This window comes from Acomys russatus, chromosome 1, assembly GCF_903995435.1.
Source record: "Acomys russatus chromosome 1, mAcoRus1.1, whole genome shotgun sequence".
NCBI lineage: Eukaryota > Metazoa > Chordata > Mammalia > Rodentia > Muridae > Acomys > Acomys russatus.
The window spans coordinates 12,098,523-12,122,408 of record NC_067137.1 but is presented as its reverse complement, the minus strand read 5'-3'; the positions used below and the strand labels follow the sequence as shown (position 1 = coordinate 12,122,408).

Sequence of the window (23,886 nt, the reverse complement as noted above, 5' to 3'; positions counted from 1 at the left end):
GAGAGACAGACAGAGGAGAGACGAGAGAGCGAGACGAGAGAGAGGAGAAGGGCGAGAGAGAGAGAGAGAGAGAGAGAGAGAGAGAGAGAGAGAGAGAGAGAGAGAGAATGGTATCAAAGCACATGTAGAAAAGGCAAGAAAATAAACCATTTCAGAAAAAAGATATTGAAAATGTAGGAAAATGGATAGCTGACCCACTCTAACTTAACTAGGTCAGTGGCCCATAAATATTTTGTAATACATAGGTCAGAGAATGGTTATGGAGATATAGAGAGAAACAAGTTTGGGCTCTAGCTAGGAATTGATAATATTTGACATTACTACATTTTCAAGGGTTGTAGTTTTAGCAAGGTCATTTTGGCAATATGGTGAAGAATGGTTGAACATGGGCCAACTGGAGGAAGAATACCTCCATATAGTCTATTACAATAACTAACATATAATTGTAAAAGAAAGAAGCTAATAACTAACATATAATAATACAAGAAAGAAGCTTCTAAGTATTAGACACATTCTGGAGTGATGGAGTTAAGATGTGGGGACTGTGTTGATGTCCAGGTGGATAAATTAATCCAAGGAAAGGAGTCCAAATTGATTTTGTTTCTGATTAATCAATGAACTACTTAAACCAAGTCTTGGAATTACCAAAAGGGTACATCTCTGTATAGTTGTAGCCACCAACTCCTTCAGTGCACAAACTAAAGAAATGATGAAACACATTCAAGGAAATGTTTTCCAACATCAATGTAAATATAAATTTACATTTACAGAAGACCAACTGAAGACACTAAGGGCCACAGAGAATATCTAAGAGAAATAAAAAACTTCTTGTTTTCATGAAACATTGTCAAATATAGTATAAATTCACACTCAGGAGTCATAAGGGAAAGAAGTAGAGATACTCGATTTAAAAAGCATCTTTCTCGTTTGATCCCTAATGCCTTTGCTCATGATGGAGTATACAATAACATGACTGTGGGGCCAGCTTTATCCACTTCTAGCATTAATTGTCTGTACATGTTTAGATAGACTTACTCAGCCAGACCTTCTTGTCTCCTTGGCCTCATCTGTGAATGGGGATATCAGAGTAGAGTCCAGCTATTATCATTGTCATCAGTATTTAATTAGTCAATATGTATAGATCACTGATAAAGCAGTCTGGCATAAACTCTCATTGTAAATAGTGGCTACAGGAAATTATGTATAGGATCTACCCTACCTACAAGCTCTCAGGAAATGATAGCTAAAAAAGAGACTCAGAGTAATGAACGTTAAGCAGTTTTCAAAATGAATGGATCTTTGATAAGCCATTACCTACAAGTTAGTAAGGATCTCCAAGTATTGAGGGGCATCATTATCCTCACACTCTCATCAGAGTTCAGAGGAGCAAGCTACAGGCTATAGCCTGCATCCCGGTTCCCAGGACAACTCTTTGTTTGACCAGTTCTGCAGCTCCCTTTTTTCTGAGATTATCATCTTGCCTTTATTCTTTAGTTTTGTGTGCCATTGTTTCACTCGGGTACCAGTGCCATTTCAAAATTGGTTTCTGGTCCACTACCTTTAGCTATGATCCTCCATCTAGTATAGATGACCAAAAACTATTATTTTTAAGATATCTCAGGAATAAATGGAATTCTATGAGACTACCACTGAAAACAAGCATTAGATGTTCATAGAAATGAGAAATGGCTTCGCATCTCAAGATTATGAAGGACTTTCATAGTTGTTGAATTAGTATAGCAGTATATTCATTTGATGAAATCTATTATCTATCTATCTATCTATATATCTATCTTCTATCTATTCATCCTCTAGGATGTTGGGATGCTGACACATTTATTCCAGCATCCTGCGTGATCCATGCTCAAACTGCTTCAATTATTGTTATCCATCAAGGCCTGTTTCCAGGACAGCTTTAAAGAAAGCTGCTGATCTTACCGGCTCAGCCTTCCATACTATCCCAAACAGGACTTCTATTAAGCCTGAAGTCTCTCAACATTTAGAGAACAGACCACAAATGTTATTGTCAGCTTGTTTAATCAATATTCTAAATTTATTTGGGCCCCCAAAAAGGATTTCTATGCCTCAAAATCAGCAGGAATCAACCTTGAGAAGAAAGACATGGTTAAGTTTTTGGTTGTTCTAATGGTCTTATTCAGAAACCAAACAAGGTATAAAATCTTAGACCCAGGGAAGATCTCTCTCTCTCTCTCTCTCTCTCTCTCTCTCTCTCTCTCTTACTTTTTCCTTTCTTTCTTTTCTTTTTCCTTCTTAGGTAAGGAGAAAGTTGAAAAGAAAGAAAGGAGAATATAGAAATATCTTCTAAAAATAATAGGATAAGAGTAGATTATTGAATCTACTCTTCAGCTTAAAGACATTGTTATGTTTATATAAAGTTACTTTTGATACATTGTTATAGAATTCAAATTTAAGGATATTTTTGACACATATATATGTGTATATATATATGTATACACACCACGCATACACACACACACACACACACACAAACACACACACACACACACTGGTATGAGGTATTAAACACATGCAGTTCATTTATAAACACAGGATTTAGTTCCAATCCTTTTAAAAGATGCCATTACTAATTTTTAAGAATAATTAAGTAATGGTCAAGCTTGGATGCAAGCCAAGTTGACTGTCAAGCTCTGCCAAGACAGGGTAAGCAAATCCTTCATAGCTCCTGCCTCACAGATATGTCTGTCAGATATACTGGACTAAAGGGCTAGATATAATGGTCCAAAGTTATAGAGAATTTTTGAGTGATTATCTATGCACGATACTGTCTCTGTCAACTCTATTGTTCTGGAAGCTGCTTGCCTGCAATTCTTACATACAGAGGTAACATTATATCCTTCTCAAGTCTCTGATGGGGTTAAAGACTAGGTATTTACTGTCTTACAATTGAAATTAAGTTGTCTATGATTTAAGATGATGTTTATAGGTCCAAGCAAATATTTACAGATTGGTGATACAAGTAAGGATAAAAATGAGTTAGGTACAGAACTTTGAACAGCCCAAATTGGATAGATGGTAGAATATTTTCTCCTTCTATGTTGCCAATGCAAATAGACTGGACATTGTAAATGTAATTGTTACATGGAAGTTTTGATAATTGTTTTATAATTGTTCTTACTTTATGTACTTCATTATTATAAAAATATAAAAGAGCATGTTATTAGACTAAAAGAGAGAGCTGTTGGAAGAGAGTCTTATTCACTGTGTTTTAGGTTGCTGATTTCAGTACCTTGTGACCTAGTTGCCACCCATACTGGCAATTCTCACATACACTTGTCTTAGTTGTGCATGCCTGGAAGCCAGCAGCCCCCCAGGGACCACCAGCTAATACCAAAGACAACCAGATGGCTAAATGTGAAGAGAATATAATCTTGCCTTTGTCTGGGTTTAAGATGAAAACAAGTCTTGGGATGCCACCCCACTGAGACTTTGTCTCTACAAACTGATAAACATCTGAGATAGACTCAGAGGAGGAAGTATCAGCCCAAGACAAAAGATAGGGGCCTGGTACTCTGGCTAGGTTATTGTATTGCAAAACAACCTTCAATGGGAGGAGGGAATGGGAGAGAGAGGCATAGGAGATTCTTGCCCTAAAGCCAGGAAGTTGGAGGATTGGTGAAGGCATCAAGGTGGTGTCAGGGGATAACTCCAAATTCAGTCAAAGGATGATGAGGCTTCTTCTGTTGGATAGATGATCTGCAAGACTCCTGAGAATTATGCCAGTGCCCCATGGAACTGATACCCAGAAAGTTTCATTCTTGTTCTCCTTAATCTCCTTTCCCTCCTATTTAAGGTAGTTGGGCTGTAAGGGAGGTACATGCCTTTAATAAACTCCTAATAAAGTACAATCAATAGGGAATTGGAGCCAACAGCTAAAGGCCAATAGAAGAACACAAGTAACAAGGACCTGGGAAATATAACAACATACCACAACAACCCAGGATATCTTAACACAGCAGAGTAAGAAGAAAATGACCTTAAATCTGGTCTCATGAAGATGATAGAGGGCTTTAAAGAAGAAATGAATAAATCCCTTAAGGAAATACAGGAAAACACAATTAAATGGTGATGCAAAATAGGTGATGCAAATGAATTATACAGTTAAGACCTGAAAATGTAAAAGCAATAAAAAAAACATAAACTGAGGTAATCTGGGAGATGGAAAACCTAAGGAAGAGAACAGGGTAAAGAAAGCAAGTACCTTCAACAGAATCAAAGAAATGGAAGAGAAAATCTCAGGGATAGAAGAATAATAGAAGAAATTGATACATCAGTCAAAGAAAAACTTAAAGCTAAAAAATTCCCGAACAAAACATCCAGGTAGTCTGAGATTCTATGAAAAGAGCTAACCTATGCATAATAGGGATAGAAAAACATATGGAGTATAGAGTCCAAGGAACAGAAAACATTTTCAACAATTTCATAGAAGGAAATCTCAACCTAAAGAAAGAGATGGCTATAAACATGCAAGAAGCACTCTGATCACCAGAGAGGACCAGAAAATAAAATCCTCTCATCACATAATACTCAAAACACTAAACGTAAATAACAAAGAAAAATATTAAAAACTGCAAGGGAAAAAGGCCAGTCACATATAAAGTCAGACTTATCAGAATTGTACATGATTTCTCACCAGAGACTCTGTAAAGCCAGAAGGGCCAGGGCCAATGTCTTGCATCCTCTAAGTGACCACAGATGCCATCCTAGGCTACTACACCCAGCAAAACTCTCAATCACCATAGATGGAGAGAATAAGATCTTCTAAGACAAAACCAAATTTAAACAATATCTCTCCACACATCTAGTCTTACGGAAAACACTAGAAGGAAAACTTCATCCCAATAAGGGTAACTACATCAAAGAAAACACAAAAAATAAATAAATCGACACCAGCAAAAACAAAGAAGGAAAGCACACATAAGCACACACACTAACACCAACACCATCAAAATAACAGGAGTTAATAATCTTTTGTCATTAATATCTCTCAACATCAATGGTCTTAATTCACCAATAAAAAGACACAGACTAACAGAATGGTTGTAAAAACAGGATCCACCATTCTGCTGCATACACAAAGCACACCTCAGCAAAAAAGATAAACATTACCTCAAAGTAAAAGGCTGGAAAAAAGTTTTTCAAGCATATGGAAACAAGAAGCAAGTTGGAGTATTCATTCTAATATATAATTAAATAGAGCTTCAACCAAAATTAGTCAAAAGAGATGCAGAAAGGCACGTCATACTCATCAAAGGAAAAATATATCAAGATGACTTCTCAGTTCTAAACATACATGCTCCAAATGCAAGGGCAGCCACATTCATAAAAGAAATATTATTAAAGCTTAAATCAGACATTAAAACCCACACATTAATTGTAGGAGACTTCAACACCATTCTCTCAATGTACAGAACTTTGAGACAGAAACTAGACAAGGAATAAATGAAACTAACCAATGTTATGAGTCAGTGGGACTTAACTGATATCTACAAAACTTTTTATCCAACACAAAAGAATATATTTTATTCTCAGCACCTCATAGAACCTTCTCTAAAATTGACCACGTATTTTGTCTCAAAGCAAGATTCAACAGATACAAGTAAATTCAAGTAATACCTTGTATTCTATCAAACCACCATGGATTAAAGCCAGACTTCAACAATAACAGAAACAATAGAACTCCTACAAACTCATGGAAACAGAACAATTCTCTACTCATTAATGGCTGGGTCAGGGAGGAAATAAAGAAACAAATTAAAGTCTTTCTAAAATTCAATGACAATGAAGGCAGAACATACCAAAACTTATGGGAACAATGAGAGCAGTGCTAAGAGGAAAGTTCATAGTACTAAGTGCCATCATAAAGAAATTGGAGGCATCTCACATAAACAATTTAAAAGCACACCTGAAATCTCTAGAACAAAAATAAACAAACACACCCACAAACACGGCCAGGTGGTTTCATCACAGAATTCTAGGAGACTTTCAAAGAAGAGCTAATACCAATACTACTGAAACTATTCCACAAAATAGAAACAGCAGGCACATTGCCAAATTAATTCTATGAGGCCACAGTCACTCTGATACCTAAACCACACAAAACCCAGTAAAAAAAGAGAATCTCAGGCCAATTTTTCTTATGAACATTGACAAAAAATGCTCAATAAAATACTTGTACACAGACGATGGAAACACATCAAAAATATCATCCACCATGATCAACTAAGTTTCATCGTTGGGATGCAGGGATGGGTTAACATACAAAAATCCATCAACATATTACACCATATAAACGAACTGAAGGAAAAAAAATACCACATGTTCATCTCATTAGATGCTGAAAAAGCTTTTTAACAAAATTCAATACCCCTTCATCTTTAAAGTCTTGGAGATATCATGGATACAAGACACATGCTGAAAGACAATAAAGGCAATATACAGGAAGCCAATAGCCAACATAAAATTAAAGGGACAGAAAATTAAAGCAATTCCATGGCAATCAGGGACAAGACAAAGATGACTACTCTCTCTATATCTCTTCAATATTGTGTTTGGAGTCTCAGCTGGACAACTAATGGAGATCAAGGTGATACAAATTGAAAAGGAAAGTGTCAAAATATCAATATTTGCAGATGATAAGATAGTATACATAAATGAACCCAAAAAATCCCACCACAGAACTCAATACAATTCTCATCAAAATTCCAAGACAAGATCTGGGAAGAGCAATTCTCAATTTCATGTGGAAAAAATAAAAAAATCTAGGATAAGTAAAGCAATCTTGTAGGTTAAAACAACTGAAGCTATCACCATCCCTGATTTCAAGCTGTACTATAGGACAATAGTAATAAAATAGTAATAAATACTGCAGGTAGATCAGCGGAATCAAATTAAAGACCCAGAAATAAATCAACACACCCATGGCAACACATGTTTTTTGACAAAGAAGCCAAAGCCATACAATGAAAAAATTGATAGCATCTTCAACAAATGTTATTGGTCTAACTGGATGTCTACATGTAGAGAAATACAAATAGATACATATTTATTACCCTGCACAAAAACTCATGTCCAATTGGATCAAAGATCTCAACATAAAACCAGATACACTATATCTATTAAAAGAGAAAGTGGGGATCAACTTTGAGCTCATTGTAACAGGAGACAACTTCTCGAATAGAACACTAATAGCTCATGCTCTAAGATTTACAATTAATAAATGGGAATCTCATGAAACTGAAAAGCTTCTGTAAGTCAAAGGATGTTGTCATTAAAACAAAACAGCAGCCTAGAGATTGGGAAAAGATATTTACTTACTCTATATCTGAGAAAGGGCTCGTAACCAAAATACATAAAGAACTCAAGAAATGAAATATTAACAAGCCAAACAATCCAATTAAAAAGTAAAGTTATAAACAGAATTCTCAGTGGAGAACCTTGAGTGTCCAAGAACCACTTAAAGAAATGCTCAAAGTCATTTGTCATCAGTGAAAGGCAAATCATAATGACTCCGAGATTCCATCTTACACCTGTCAGAATGGCCAAGATCACATGACAGCACATCCTGGTGAGGATATGGAGAAAGGGGAACATTCCTCCATTCTATTGGGAGAGAAAACTTGTACAACCACCTTGGAAGCCAATCTGGAGCTTTCTCAGAAAGTTGGGAATAACTCTACCCAAGATTCAATTATACCACCTTGCTCAACTGTGTTCATAGATTCTTATTTATAATAACTAGAAACTAGAACAACCTAGGTTCCCTCAAGTGATGACTGGATAAAGAAATTGTGGTACATTTACACAATGGAATCCTACTCAGCTATTCAAAACAAGGAAATCATGAAATTTTGGGATAAATGGGTGGATTTAGAAAAGATCATTTTGAGAGCGGTAACCCAGAGCCAGAAGATGCTTATGCTATGTACTCATTTATAAGCAGATATTAGCCATTTAGTACAGGATGATCATACTATATAGTTCACAGACCAGAAGAAGCTGACTATCAAGGAGGGGACGAGGCAGGATGCTTGAATCCCACTGAGAAGGGGAAATAAGGTAGGCAGAGGAAGTGCTTAAAGAAGGGAACAGGATAGGAGAGGAAGAGCTGACAGAAATGAGCATTTGTACCGGAAGTGGGGAGGGGAGGACAGAGATTTTTTAGAGAGGAGAGAAACTATAGGTGGAGAGAGGTATCTCTTGGACAAGCTGGAGACCTAAAACAGGGTAGCTCCTGGGAAGATGGGGGAGTGACCCCAGCTGCAATCCTATGAGTGGGGAGAGGAGGGGTCATACAGACTGAAAACGCCACTCTGTAGTCAGACAGAACTCCTAGAGGAGGGAGGGTAACACCAACCCACACACAATAACTTTGACCCATAATTCACCATGCCTACAAGATATGCAGGGATAAAGATAGAACAGGGATGGAGGGAAGGTCCAATAAATATCTGGCCACTTCATGGCAAAGAGCCAACCCCTTGACACTATTAAAGACACTCTGCTATGCTTGCAGATATGAGCCTAACATACCTATCCTCTCAGAAGCTCCACACAGCAGTCGATTGAAAAAGATGCTGAGACTCACCGCCAAACACTGTGTGGAGAGCAGGGAGCCTTGTGGAAGAGTGGGGGAAGAATAGAAAGACAGGAATTCCACAAGAAGACCAACAGAGCCAACTAGCAGGGCCTAGGGGGATTGAGGAGACAAAGGTGCCAACCAAGGACCCTGTATGGATTGTACCTAGGCCCCTACATATATGTGTCCAATGGGAAGCTTGATCTTCATGTGGGTCCCCCAGTAAGGGGATCTGGAACTGTGGCTGACAAGGATTCTGTTGCATGCTTTTTTATCACTTCCCCCTGGTAATGGTGCCTGGCCAGGCCAAGTTGGAAGAGAATGTGCTTAGTCCTCATGTGACTTGATGTGCTAGGAAGAGTGAGGGGGATCCCCTTTTCTGAGGGGTAGGGGAGGGCAGTAAAGGGAAGAGGGAGGGAGGTGGGACAGGAGGAAAGGAGGAAAGGGGCTAAAATTGGGGATGTAAAGTGAATAAATAAAGTAATTAATAAAATATCCAATATATATATATATATTTAATCTTTTAAAAGTTATCATTTGGAATTCTCTCTACTATTCAGTCATCTCTCTAACCATTTAAGTAATTTTTTTCAGATCTCAGAATCATGTTCCTTACCCATCCTATTTCTTGTGTACCATTTTATATGACTTAAAAATAAAAATTTATGAAAATCACTGAATCACAGTAAAGATTACTAAAGTAGATAATTTAACACACACACACACACACACACACACACACACACACACACACACAATCTTTTTAAAGTCCTGAAAATTCATTCACTAAAGAATCAATTTACCTGAGTTATTGCTATTTTGTATATCCATAAAATTATTCTACTCAGTGATTTATATTTGTAAATTTGGTATTTGGTGGAAGAGTTTGAAGTTATTATTAGCTCCTGTTCTTTAAAACACCCACTCAGTACTCCTTTGTACTCTTTAGTCAAGGAAAACATATGTTCCTATTTGTCTGTGACATCGTCAGCTCACTGGTGTCAATACATTATGATAACTGCTCCCCTTTTACTCTTAAGAAGTCTTTATTTCTATGAGCAGCTATATAGCTTCTGAGCCTGTGTGTATAAGTTTGTTTTCCTTTCACCTTTCTGCAATGTAATATGCCTACTTTACTGATGAGTTTTTTGAATGTAAATTATATCACTTCGTTTCTCAGCTAATAGCCCTCCAATGGCCACCTAACATCCAAAGTCCTTGATGTATCTTTTACGTTACCTCCACTCTCGATGTAGTCTCACTGACTACCTGACTGTGCCTAAAGTGGACCACAGGTGTGTTTCCACCTCTGTACCTTCTCATTCTCTGCTTCTCATTCTTCCTGGAAACAAACCCAAACATTCATATGATTCGCTGCCTCACCTTATTTAGTTTTCCAGTTAAATTTCATTTCTTATGACCGCCATGCTTAAGATGAATACCTAACCATATGTCTGATATTGATTGCCATATTCTTTGGATTGAACATTGTTTGAATTATGCCTGTCTGACACCGATTGTATTAGTAATCAGATATTTTCATTAAAATATGTAAAGAGACACTACATATAACATTTATACTATTTTTTTCAGTTCTTCAACAGAACTTAGAAAATTAGGAATAACTAAACACCTTTGCTCACTTTATAAGACTGACACTTTAAAAGATTGCCTATTGTTCTATAGTATTTCTCCGGGATACTTTGATGGGCAAATGCTTTTGACATATGTGCATGCTCTTTTGAGGAATATGGTGGAGGGTATCTACTTCAGTTTAGAAAATGAAGCTGTAATTGACTCAGAGACACTTAGAAACTGATCCTTTCTAGAAGTGTTTTAGTATAACTCTTAGCCAGACAGGATATACAGTAAGAAAGAGAAATGTGGGCGCAGAAATGTCTAGTATAGTTCAGTTTCATTTTGTTCTTCTGTGGTTGGCCCTTTCACATCTGGTAGAAGTCTTAATGCCCAGGACCACCTCATTCAACTTATTTGTGGACCCTGAGTAGAGGTTTGTGTGGATGTCTGGTTTCTATGTAAACATGTTCTTATTTTAATCCCAGGTGTGGGAAATAGGGGGCTGCTCCAGTTTGTACACTGCTGATAACTGCCTGTTGGGAAGACATGTGATGTTTGTCAGCTGTGGACTACTTCCTGCGGGTGTGTGGTCTTTGTCAGTGGGGATAAAAGCCAGACTCAAAGAGAGATTGGGGGCTCCTACAAAGAATAAGGCTGTTGGAGCTTCGCCCTGCTGCTCGTGCCTGATCTTGATGCAGTGTGATGAAAGGAATTTGGAGGTATCCTAAATTGAAGATTGGATTTGCCACAAAGAACCAAATGACCCTAAACAGCAGGAAGCAGCTAAGGAAAACTATGCCCCCTTTCCCCACTAACCTGCTTTCTCCTTTACCTGGTGTTGGGGTGTTGGAATGGATTCAGGTGCAATAGGGAGAGATTTAAGTAACCCAAAATAAAAATAGTTGTTTAAAAGTATGCCAAGAGAGGTTAACAGTAAGAATATGCCACTGTCTTATTCAAAGGGTGCCCATGTTTCTAACAGTGCCACTGTGTAAATAATCAAAGCTTCTGTGAAATACCCATCATTCCACTCTGATCTACCTGTTCCCCTAAAGCAAGATTTTTCTTTTTTTCTTATTTTCAACATGGAATTTCTCTGTGTGTAGCCCTGGCTGTCCTGGAAATCACAGAGATCCACCTGCCTTCCAACTCCTAGGATTAAAGGTATGAACTACCATGCCTGGCTCAAGATCTAAAGAGAAAGATCTTAGTACAAGACATCAGCATTGCTTATATCATCTCTAAACATACCATGACTTTCAGTCTTCAAGTAAAGTGCCTCCTTTCTAGTATCCCTAATAAGATTCTGGTTTGTTTTATGTGGCCCATCCCAGGCCAGTAAATATAGACAGAGAAGCAAAGTGAATACAAGAATCTACATGGTTTACATGCTCAGGGTATTTTACCCTTGCATAATAGTGTTCATCTGACCTGCACACAAAAGTACAACCATTTTATCCCAGTGTGCATCACAGAATTCCTCAGGGCTCATAATACAACAGTACATATTCTACACTGATGCCCTCCACATATCTTCTATTGACTTGACAGTTGTATGACAGCTCATAAACTTTGCTTTTTACCATAACATTGAGTGTTACAAAGTATAAAGATCTCTTTCTCAGACCACAGTTTAGAAAATTTGTTTTGAAGCTTGCGGCCTTGCTCAACTTTTAAAGACCTAATTTTGTCTAGGAAACTAATGATCATCATGTATTCCATTAAAAATAAATAATTTTATCAAGTAATTATAGTGTACTTGAATGATAATGAGGAAGAGAGGGTTTTGGAGGTACATATTGGTTATATTAATTATCTATTTCCCCTGTCCTTTTCAAAGTAATGCAGGCCTTTTACTTTGGCTCTGAGACATATTAATTGATTATGCTAAATACATATTAACACTGCTCTGAATCATTTTTCTCTGTCATTTTGAATGTGTACTTTTAGCATACTGAATGTGGGGATTTTTTTCTTCTAAAGTTTTTCTTTTACCAGTGACTGTGTGTTTGTGTGTGTGTGTGCGTGTGTGCGTGTGTGCGTGTGTGTGTGTGTGTGTGTTGCGTGCCCCCCCCCCACATTCATGCATTTATTATTCTTTGCTAATGGAGATCAGAAGATACTTTTGGGTGTTGTCCCTGATCTTCTTACCTTGCTCAAGACAGGCCTCTCTGTGTTCACTTTTGTATTCTCCAGACAAGAGTGCAGGAAGTCTGGGGATTCTACTGTCTCTGCCTCACTCTCATCTTTCACTGGGACTACAGAGGATGCTAGGATGCTTTTTCACTGGTTCTGGGGATTTGAAGTCATGCCCTTTCCACTGTGCAGCAGGTGTCCTTACCTACCCAGCCCTTCAATGTTTTTAATTGCTCAGAAAGTCATGTTATTAACTTAGCAACTGCTGTGGTTGTTTACTGTTGATGGGGTATTGGTCCTGATAATATTGTGAAATGATGCTTATCTAGGTCTATAGACAGCCAAGGTCTGAATACACCCTACTATTTGTGTCTCTAATCTTTCTCATCTACCATTTCTCCTGTCGGCTTCATAATAGATCTCTCAAAGCACAAGAGTGCTTGTGGTAATAATAGCAAAGCCCTCTCTGGAGAAACAATAACATAAGTTATTGTGATTCTGTAGTGAGGAAATGCATGAGTGTTAAAAGGACTGGAAACAGTCTTCTGCATATGCCTGGGGAGGGCAGAAGAAGAAAAGACAAAAGTTTTCATTATACTCTTCTTGGAAAAAAAAAACCTGACCAATTTTTTATTGCCTTAGTTGAAATGCATTTCATTATGATTTTTATTAAACTAAATACATGACTCACAATATTGGTGCATATTTTACATTAACTTTTTAGAGGTCCTGAGCTCATAAGTGTAATCTAAATTGTAAGTTGAACATCAAGTGGGTTTTTTGTTCATGGATTTAGATTTATGAATTAAATTTTAAATGGGATTTAACATGTATGGGAGAATTATAATGATTCCATTTGAAGATTCTTATCTCATTTTTTATCCTAATTCCCATGCTTTCTGAAATTGAAGAGTACTGAAAAGGGTGATTAGAATTTCTATACAATTTATTCAAGCGTGAGCAAATTGACAGGCATGGTAAGGATGGAAATACAGTCACAAAGAAGTGGCTTCACTTCCATTTCAAAATAATTTCTATGTGACAATCTGAAAACATTAATTTTTAAAATGCAATTAATATTGCTTCTTAATTAGTTGACACTTGAAAGGAGCATTTCAAGTAATTAATTTGTTAAGCATATGAAATTAAGTAAATGTAATCCAAAGTAATAAGGTCGTTTTGCTCTAACCATGTGATGGTACTATGCAGACTACTTTCCACGTATTAATTTGATCAATTCTTACTTTTAATGGCTATGAAACAAATAATTGAGAGAGTAAGACAGCAGCTAAGTACAGGCTTCCAACTCTGCCTTCTTACTTACCTGTATGACTTTGGGCACATTATTTAATCACTGGGGCATTGGCATCACTATCGGTAATGTGGATGGTTTTCTCATAGGGTATTTGTCAGGAATAATGAATGACTACAGGCTATCTCCTTAGAAGTGTAATCAGAAAATAGGAGAGATTCAACATCTATCAATGTAGATTTTAGTAACTTGTCCTCAACATGTTAGCAAGCTGCATTTGAATATGGACTTGCCTAAACTTGAACTGAGGCTTTCAATCCACAAAAGGCTTTTCATCTCACAGAATGTATTTTATGCATCAGAATAACACACCCAGTCAAATTAGTTGAGATTTCAGGTAGTTTGATAAACTTAAGTTCCTTTTTTTTTTTTTTTTTTTTTTTACTTTTTTCGAACATTTACTGAACACAACACCATTTTTCCTTTTACACAGCAAAGTTGTTAGTTTCAAGTTAGCTGAGCCGCTAGGACTGTCAATTGCCATGAAATCAAAAGTGATCCTACATGCCAAACTCAAACAGAAGACATCGTGCAATATACAAGTCACTGATAGGCCTCAGTGCAGTCAGCAAGGTTACTATGCTTATTAAAGTCACATAAACAGCTTGACAAGAGTGCACGATAGGATGACGTCACTGGCTCATAGTAAACCATGGTGAACTACTAGACTACAATTATGTAGCTCCTCTGCACCAAGGACTGCAGGATGGGGTGAACGTTACAAAGGACAGGGTCTTGCCAATAGGTTAAGGCCAGACTTTACTCCCCAGCTATGCATCGCTGCATAGACAGGTTAGGAACAAAACCCACAACTCTGCGTTCTGCTCTGTGGACTGATATGAGTCCAGATTCTAAGCTGTGCCCACGCCCGCTTTGAAAGTGCTCAGGTCTATTCTGGATGTCCTTCACTACGTACACACACTGAGGGGGCTTCCTTAGCGGCCGCTCTCCACCTCTGAGATCAGGAACAAATCCTACAGTAACAGTGCTGATACGTTGACTTTTGCAGACGTGAAGTAAGTGTGCTCTCTAGTCCTAGGTTTGTGGAGTGCGCCTTTGTGTTAATGTGTCGCGAAGGGACAGTCGCTTGATGGTTGTGGGTAGTGTATCTTTGATGTGTGCCCAAGGGTGAGTACTTCTAAATTGTGGACTGCTTTCCTTTAGGAGCGAGTCATGGGATGAGTACCCTCATCAAAAATGAAGGCAGGAAGATGCAGGCCTGCTAGATGAGGAAGCCGACACTCTTTGTATCTATTTCTTATCAGGTATTGTAAAATGTGTGCATGGCTTTTTATGTTGTTTCTCAGTAATTGGTAGAGGAGAAAAGATGAGGGGACCCCTCCCCCAGGCTTTCCTAAACTTCCGTTTCTTGACATTAAATTCAATAGCTTGTTATTGAGTGGCCCATAAAGCTGTTTTGTATATGATTGCATCTTGTCTCTCAGAGGACAGGCTGGCAAATGAAGAGACTGAAGTTACACTACATACTGTCCTTGTTCACTGTAATCCAACACACTGCACACTGGCGGGGGAGGGGGCTTCAGTGGATTCTTCTGTCTCATTTCCCTCAAAAACACACCATTCAGAAATTCAGAAAATTGTTTTTGATACTGAATGTTCCCTGGTTCTTTGCCATAATGTCATGATTTTATTTTTATATTACTTTTAAATCTCTTCGTATTCATAAATGTAGAATCTGAAGCAATGGTTCAGCAGTTAGGAGCACACAGTGGCCCTTGCAGAGGACCCAGGTTTGGTTCCCAGCACCTGCACAGCAGCTCAAAACATTCTGTAACTCTAGTTTAAGGAGATTTGCCTCCTTCTCTTCAGCTCCTGCAGGCATTGCACACACAATACATAACAGAACACATAGCCAAAGCTCACATACACATAAAATAAAAATCAATAAAATAAAATATACATAATTACAAAGATGTCTGTGCTTATTTTGATACTGGAGGTGATAGTGTTCAGACTTCCTTTGGTAGGACTCAGGCTAGAATCAATGTTCTTCATCAACCAGACTCTTATGACAATTCATCTCAAGAGTGCTGAGTCATTCAAGAACCTTAGAGGCATCATTTCTGCACTTCTAGAAATATGACCACTCTTCCTTCAGTGTATTTAGTGATCAGTAAATGAATCAGACTCGGGGAAAATCCAAGCTACTTACAAAGATGATATCAACAGCAGTTGGCCAGTGTAAGAAACCATCAGTATTTTGCAATCTTGTCTTTAAAAGATAGTTACAACTTCATGGAAAGCAGAGACTGATAGAGACTGGGTTTAGTATGCAAATCACACACAGAGCCAGAGTGAAGTTCACACTGTTAGACACAAAGCACCCTTAGCTCTGAGCATTCTGACAACTGCCCCTCCTCACAGACTTGCCCAGTGATCTTTCTGTCCTGTTTTCCTCAATCCTAGCATTACAAGAACAGGCCCCTGTGACAGGATGCTTTAAGTGAGTCTTGGAGCCTGAACTCAGGCTTCTATGCTTGTAAGCAGCTTATGTACCAAGCTGCATTCACAGCCAAGTGAGGTTTATATTTGTACATTTTGATATATTTTGTTTTGTGGTAAATTAATACTAATATTTTTACATGAAATTATGTACACTCTTTCCCTAGAGTTCTTGGTCCCTACTGGAAAGGTAAAAGGCAAAATGGCATAATTTCTCATTAAAGCAACCTGCCCATTGTTTTGAGAATTATTGCTACCAGAAGTAATATCCTTATTCACGATAGCTGTGTGGTGATTTGTTAAACAATATGAAATCTCATATAGCAGTAACATGTCAATATGCATAGTTATATTTTTTAATAATTGTGGCTAGTGTTCATACAGGATTTGGACTAAAGAGTATGAAATATATCAAATGTCCACCGTACTTTCATCTATATAAAAGAAGATCTATTTACACGTATTGGGGATTTAATAAGAACTTCTCATGAGCCAAGATTACACAGGTTATCCTTTGGGTTTTTTCTCTGTCCCTCTCTCTTTCCTTCCATCTCTCCCAGACAGGGTATTACTATGCAGCCTTAATTGGCCCCAAACTCAGGATTCCCCATTGCTGCCTCACCAGTACTGGGATTTTCAAACATTTACTAGGAACCCTGACTTTTATTATTATTATTTTATAATCTTCAGCTGTAGACATTTCATTTCCCCATTGTTACAATAAACTAGACTGATTATTACGTTTTTATTTCAAGAGGAACTAGTTCTTAGTAACTGGCCACATGTTGAAATTTCATGGAGTGCATTCAGAAACCGAGCTCCCCTAGTCTGGTCCTCACCAGAGTATCAGTTCATCAGCAGTACTGCTGAGCCTCACCTTTCCAGAGGGACTGGAAGGTGCAGACAGTGTTAAGAAGAGTGATTGAGTCAGGAACAGTAAGGGGGGGGAGGAAGACTGCCTTTAATCACTAATGCTATATGCAGCCCAAGTGTTCCATCCCGCCATGTTATTATTTATGTAGTATGAAAATATCTTGAATAACATCTTGATGCACAATTTTTCTCCTAACACCTCACCACAAGAGAATATGTAATGCTAAGCACGTGAAAGAGGTTGTTTCTGGGATGGGATAGCCCACTTAAGATCTGAGAGTTGAAGGAATTTCTACTGTCATTCATTGACTGGCAGAAATGCATCTCTGTGGTCTTGAAATGTGTCCCCAGTAGGTTGTTCCTCTAGTCTTATGTCGTTTGTAATTTTATTTTAAATGTTCTTGAGATTTTTTTGGTGTTCTGCCTGGAACCAAACAATGTCTCAGCTTTAAGCACCTCAGCAAACAGTTTATGATTTTTGTTTGTTTGTTTTTTAGACTTTCTAATGGTATTCCACTCCCATCTCCCAATGTAGTTGGTTGTGAATTTTCTGTTTGTTTTTTAGAATTTCTAATGGTATGCCAAACCACTCCCCAATGTAAAAAGCTTTTCTATGGACCAAATTGTCCATATTTCCAGGAAGGGAAGAAATGATTCTTCCTCTCCTATAGTCTCTCTCCATCTTATCAATCCCATTCAAGCCTCCTTAAGCACCTTCTCCTTCTACCTATAATGACACAATAAATCACAAGAGCACAAAGTGCACTTTCTTCCTCCACATTGTAGGCAGAAATATCAAAGCTGTGTTGTGTGTTATCTGGACACGTGTTAACTTTTCTCACCATGAATAAGCCTCAGACTGCAGATCACTCTATTCTACAACATTAAATCCATTCCATTCTCATAAAAAACACTTTAGTTCCCACAAAGTAAGATATTAGTATCAATTTTCTACATGCATAGTCACATGTCAATGTTTAGGAAGTCATGAACGACCTGTGTTCCACTATCCTCTCTGACGTAGTGTTTCTATTGCTGTGATAAAACATCATGATTAAAAAAAAAAAAAAAACAACTTGGGTAATAAAGGGTATATTTCATCTTACAATTCTCAGGTCACATTTCATCATTGAGGAAAGTCAGGTCAGGAACTCAGGAAAGATTCCTGAGGCAGGAACTGAAACAGAAACTGTGGTGGAGCACTGCTCACTGGACTGCTCTTCCTGGCCTTCTCAGTCCCACTCATATACAGCTCAAAACCACCTGTCCATGGTGGCGCTGTCCCCAACCCTGTCAATCATTAATCAAGAAAATACACTACAGAGTTGCCTGGAGGCAGTCTGATGGAGGCATTTTCTCAATTGAGGGCCCTTAGTTAACTCTAGCTTGTGTCAAGTTGACAAAGCAAAGCAAAATAAAATAACAACAGCAAAAAACAACCAGAGTACCAAACATCATTTTTCTTGGCTTGTCTATCAGCCTGAGAGTGAGAGAAATAGATGGACGTCTTAGGTGAAGATGGAGAGAGGTGGTGAGGGGTGACTATGATCAGTAAAAATGTTACAAATTCATGGAACACACACACACACACACACACACACGTCACAAATCAGAAAGAACATTGTCATTAATGTTAACCTACTATACATAAAAATAGCAGCCAATCATTTCTACTACGTATATTTGTTTCTTGAATTTGTTTTTTAGAGGGAAAAAAACAGGAACAGATATTTCTCTTGAGGAGTGCAGATTTGAAATGGGCTTGGCAGTAAGCAAATGAGAGAAAAGTAGCCAGCAGCTTGTATGCATTGCATCTGCTCACAAATGCTGGTGGCATCCTTTCTATGAACCGTTTACATACTGAGAACTGGGCAGGCTCCTGCTCTGCTTTGTCTTTCGGGAAGCCGACTGGTATGTGGCGTTTAACTAAGTATTTCAGAGGCACTCTTTTGTACTTTTCTAGGCCTGTTCCACTTTAGCTAAAGTTATGACAGCTTTGCTCTGTTAGTTTAGAATAACGAATATACAATCTCTCTCCTCCCCTCCCCCTCCCCTCCCCTCTTCTTTCCTCTTCACTCCTTTCACTCCTCTCCCCTCTTCTCTTTCCTCTTTCCTTCTCCCAGAATATTGGTATTTCTTTAGTGAAGTCTAGCATTCCTTAGGTTTAAGTGCCTTATAAATTGAGCATATTACCAATGTAAATGGGTAGGTAGAAGAATAGTTTAATGCGTTTTCCATGTTTTAGTTCTGTGAGTGTCATGAGGATGATATTGTATTGTCGAAATAAATCCCATCTCCTTTGTTCTGCCTTTTTTGTTTGTTTAAGTGAAGTGGCCCACCTACGGCTTAGAGGAAAGCACTCTGTGCACTTCCTCTATATTTGTCATTCCTTTCCCTGGAAATTGAATATATCCAGAGAACACCTTCTTGCTCAGCATTATAAACTCTACTTACATATTCACTATTTTCCATGTCATATTTGTCATTAGAGAAGACAAATCGCATTAAATATTCCCCTAACATGCTATGTCACACAACTGAAAACTAAACTAGGAGAGTCAGTTCAAATCTGACTTGACTTGTACACACTTTGTCCTTAACAACATAAAGCCTGAGTCTCCACTGCACCATTCTTTGTAAGAATTATTTTAGTTTCATCCTAGAAAAAAGCCACATGTATTTTAGAAGCGTGGCCTAGGATATCCTCCACAGCTTCTATGTGTGTGTAGCAGGCAAACTTTGGTAACCATCTGAAATGGCATTTCCAAATGCAGTGAATATGATTGGCTGATTAACCCGTATTCCAGGAAACAAAGTAGTCATGTAGATGCTGACATTGCTGCTCTTGTCCTCATGTCCATGATTTGACCCTGAACTTCTGAGTCAGAGCTTTTCCCTCTTCTGGTACAAACCACTATTTTCAAACCATGACTAACGACAAATTTAAAAGTATCACGATTATAGTATCTAGAAGTATTTTCTTTCAAATGCTTAAGGTTTGCACCTCTACAGTGAAGAAAGAACAAAAACAAATTGCCAAATGTACTTATAAAACTCCAGGGAATATAGCTAGTTTTTAGCTACTTTAACTTACACAGGGCATGTTTGTGAAAAAAAAAAAAAACCCACAAAAGTCTTTGAACAGGCTGTGATCTATCTGTAAGCCACTGAGAAGCACCGCAAAACTGACTTCAGCTGCTAAAAATAATAATGCCTTTTCCCAACCTTCCCTCGGTAATCCAAGAAGAACTAGCCACACACATGAGCTTTTGCTAGTTTCCAAGAAAGCACAAGGAAAACGACACATCCCACCCACCCTACCAAAAGCACATGAGTGTAGCCGAGCCCCGTGGGATGCTGTAGAGCCCATCCCAAAATGTGCTGCCAATGTCTAGGAAGAAGCCGACTCACAAGTATCTGAGTGGCGAATGACCCAGGAAAAAGAGATTTAATTTGCCAGCCAATTGGTGTTGTCACTTTCCCTCAGTAGTTAAACTGTCCTGCCAGGTGAAGGAATAGCTGTTAAATACTTCTGTCATCAACCTCAAACCAAATCTCAATCAGACTCTAATTTTTTCCCCCAAAATATTTTGGCATCTTTCCTTAAGAAAATTGAGGGCTTAGGCGGGAGTAGAAGCGTATTATCTTTTATGTAAGTTTCATTTAAAAAAACTTTGCCCCTACCTCTGTCAAGCCTCCTCTGTCTGCGTGGGCTTGATGCGAAACTGACCAGCTCTGATGGCCGCTCCAGATTGACCAGAAAGAAAGAAGCCGGGAACGCTTGTCCTTGGTGTCTCTAAGCATGGCTGCATAGCTGGCTCGCAGCTTATCTATGCCTTTCGGCTTTCGCTTCCATACATGGACCTGTTCCCAACAGTAACTCCAAGCTGTCGAGAAGCTATCTGGCAGCTCTCAACCTTATCCAACACATGGGTGATAAAAATACACATATAGACATCCTTCCAGCCAGCCCGTTTCCCACCCACAATCCTGCCACTACACACTCTTACACATACACTTTAGAGATTGGCAGACTTATTCTCCTGATTTTGGCGTAAAATCAATTTCTACCTGATTCACACACAAAGCTTATAGCCCTTACCAAATTCTTCACATGGAGAGGCTTAGTAATAACATCCTAGTGGGACCTGTGAAACAGTTAATAGATGAATGAATGAATGAATGAATGAATGAGTGAGTGAATGAATGGCTGAGGAGCTCAATGAACATGACTTCGGTATCCCACTACATATGAATTAATAGATCAATGCTTGAGATATTTATCTATCTGGAAATGATTCTTAGCCCTCTGGATGATTCATCTTAAAGAAAAAGACAGCAGAGGGTCAAAGCTGTCAAAATCTGAGAGGAGAATCAGAGTTGTCTTTAAACAGCTTGGCATTTAGGCTACAGTAAGCTAGTAAGAATTGCTTGATAAAATGAGATTTAGAAAATGTTTTTACTGTTAAAGAACACAAATCTGAGCAAATAAGAATTGTTAAGCTTCTTCTCTGCCAATAATAATAGTTTTTGAGGCATATAACTCAGATTTAATCCTTAAACAGGAACTAATTCTGGCCCTGAGGAGTAGAGAGTGGTCTTCTTAGTGGCACGTAGACTGAGCCTTTTAGTTTAGTTTGCTTTTTTGTTTATTTGCAATTTAGCTTTTCATTTTTTGGGTTTTGTTTTTAAAAGTGGAGTTACACCCTGTTTTTTTAAAAGTCTCTAATATATGGTTCCAATCCCTAAGTTCATTTTTTTTATTAAAATTCAATTACATTGCTTCCCCTAATATTAAGTGCCTCAGGACACAAACAAGAGTGCAGAGATAAAACATATTTTTAACCTTTGTATTAGTTTAAAATTTTTTATTATAAGTTAAAACACAAACTGGTATAGTGATGCTTTCTTCCCAATCTCAGCACTTAGGAAATGGAGGCAGGAGGATCAGAAGTTTAAAGTCATCCTTGACTACGCAATGAGCCTGGGCAATAAGAGACCCTGTCTGAAACAAACAAGTCAATGAGAAAAATACACCAAAGAAATAAGGGTGAAGGTAATTAATAACACAAAAATATGGATTAAAACAAAGTATAAAATAGATGCATTAGTAGAAAACTTAAGAACTTTCAATGTTGAGTGTTCTGTAGAAAACAAGTTCAGAAAAATGAAGGGTAATATTATGTTTTTAAAATTAATGACACTCTTTGCCTCTACATTAAAGAAGATCTAGCCTATTAAAATGATAATTTACAACAAAAATTAAGATAGGTTATTTTTAAAACCAACCTAATGGAGCTGAATTCTAGGCATGATTGATGTCCCCCTAACTCACAAGCTGTTAACGCTGGGTTATTCATTGTCTTTTTCTGCTTCTTAAGTAGAATCCTTCTTAAGCAAAATCCTCCGTTTTATTATTGCCTCTACCTAGGAATGACCAAATCACCCTGTTTCGGCCAAGTAGGTTTTACCAGGAGATCTATGGGTAACACTCCAGGGAGGTTTTCATTTACCTTTTGAATGAGGAAAGGTTCAGGCTTTATCTCTCTCTACCAACTTCCTCCTTGAAGAACAAACTTGGAGCCTGAAATTACACCAAAGGGGGACAGACTCAAGGACAAACACTTACAAGGAAAGACAAGTAGGATAGAAACCATAATCAAGCAACAATGACCCTTCAGTCGCTGTAGCCTGTCTGAGGTAGTACCTTTCGCCATAAGAAAGGAAGCCAAACTTAATGTAGAGCATGCATTCAAGAAAATGAACACAGGACTCAGATGAAAGGTGCTCTGGTCATCACTCCCTAGGTGATCCTTTCAAAAGAGTTGCATGGTACTGTTCGCGTCCTATAATTCTATTTCCTTCTCTGTCAAGTCAACAGTCATTCTTCTTAGGACAGACTTTATGCTACAGACTAATTTTTTTCTACGTCTTACAGTGTAAGGTGCTAGGTATTTATTCTACAAGGTGATTGATATGCGGGCCCCACAGTGACTCTGCAGCTAAATATAACGGCGATGGGATGTCTGCTTTCTATCGAGAGGATTTGCAGACATTTGCTTTGACTGGCTGAACTTCAAAACCCTTGGGAATTCTGCTCTGATGTTAGGAACATCCAAGGTATGGGGTGCTTGTATATTCCAAATTGTGTTTGCCATTTTGGGCTTGCCAAATTGAATTGGCTTGTTCCTGGTGAGGTTTGCAGGAAAATGGGCCAGGTTCTTACTTTGCCTTGGATAGGCAGCACTCTAGGGAAAGAGAAATCTCAGGAGACTCGTGACTATCCTCTTTCTTCCCTGTAAAACTCTGAGGGATGTTTTACAGGCCATTTAACAGAAAAAAATATCTCACAATGAAGATAGAGTTATTTCCAGGGAAAAAGAAAAAAGTTTTCCCCTGAACCTTGTGGGGGTTATGACTTAATGTATCAACATCTATTAGCTTTACTCTGAGAATAAGACATGAAAACTGTTATGGGGCATGCTGTTTCCTTTGAGGTACTTAGCAGATGCTGTTCTTTCAATGAAAAGGATTTCATCTTTTGTCAAAAGTGTATACACACACACACACACACACACACACACACACACACACACTTCCATTTCACAAGAGCATAGCCTCTGTCATGTGACTCAACTCAATGTCTTCTCTGAAGGCTTTACTTCTATCTTATACCATAAATAACTGACAATAACTCTCCCATTAACTTTGCTGCCTTTGGTTCCCAAAGGTCAGGAACTTTGTGTATCTCCAGCCTCCATCAGTATCTGTCCTATACTAACCAAATCTTAGCGTGAACCTATTGAAGAATCCAATGCACTGCTAAGTGAAAAAAATGGACGATTAATAGTTAACTATCAACTAATAACCATTAAATTGTCAGCTCTTCTGTGTGAGAGGATATAAG

The 23,886-nt window shown here is 38.1% G+C and overlaps 1 protein-coding gene across 4 annotated transcripts in view; it reads right to left on the bottom strand.

Annotated features, from left to right (window-relative positions):
• The window catches only part of Slc8a1 (solute carrier family 8 member A1), a 354,337-nt gene extending 333,508 nt beyond the window's left edge, over positions 1-20,829 (bottom strand). For all 4 annotated transcript variants that reach the window (XM_051162630.1, XM_051162869.1, XM_051162794.1 and 1 more), the window contains exon 1: positions 20,664-20,829. The gene's annotated coding sequence lies outside the window, so the exon portion shown is untranslated. The remainder of the gene's footprint in view (positions 1-20,663) is intronic.
• Between the last annotated feature and the right edge of the window lie 3,057 nt (positions 20,830-23,886).